The sequence below is a fragment of the Chrysochloris asiatica genome, unplaced genomic scaffold, assembly GCF_000296735.1.
Source record: "Chrysochloris asiatica unplaced genomic scaffold, ChrAsi1.0 scaffold00050, whole genome shotgun sequence".
NCBI classification, from domain to species: Eukaryota; Metazoa; Chordata; class Mammalia; order Afrosoricida; family Chrysochloridae; genus Chrysochloris; species Chrysochloris asiatica.
Window position 1 is genome coordinate 12,265,866 of NW_006408568.1, and position 892 is coordinate 12,266,757.

Genomic DNA, 892 nt, shown 5'->3' on the forward strand with positions numbered 1-892 from the left:
CATCTATCATCTATGGTGTGTGTGTGTTTGCCTCTCTTTCTCCTGGAAAGGAAATAAGCAATAATGGGTTACAATAAAAACCCAGATTGATCTGTAACTACAATCAGAATTTCTTATCCCACTAAACATATAATGGCCCAATGCTAGTCACATGAACCAAACAGGATCAATTGAGAATCATGAATTACTATTTTGAATGCTTCCTCAGTATAGCAATCCATATGCCCTCCTAAGAAAAACTTGATCCAAACCTCCATGCAAGATGATGATCATATTGATGGTAGAAGTGAAATAGCCTTTATTATGTAAATTTCTAATCTTCAGAGGCATGGGGAAATGAATAATGTAGAGATCAACATAGTCCAGCTGAAGTTTCTACAGTGACTTTCTCAAGGCTGGCCGAACCAATTCTGGTCAAAGACAATGATCCAAAGCTGCAGAAGTTAAAAATGGAAATTGTGTTTAATTAAAATTTAGGCAATTTAATGAGAATATAAAGAAACAAAAGACATATGGATTATGACTTTTTCAATAAATTCAAAGCTGAATTTTGTTTACCAACATTATTGGTTTGAAGCTAAGTTTGGGTCATTAATATAGAACAAATATGGACCTGGCTTGCAGTCAATAGGGATAGACGTAGTCTTTAGGTTTTATTCAGAATTTTAGTCCTTTTTTGTGATACTTGAAAATATATAGGTTTAGTTTTGAAATGAACTAGAGAACAATTATCAATATATCTAAAAGAGATAGAAAGCCTGGCCTATGAAAAGAAATGAAAGGAATGGGTTTACTTGCATGTATTAAATGAATATGGATGCTAACAATGAAAAATAGCTGTGCTGGGAGGGTCCCATTACAGGAAACAGATAAAGAGGTGGCCTCCACCCAT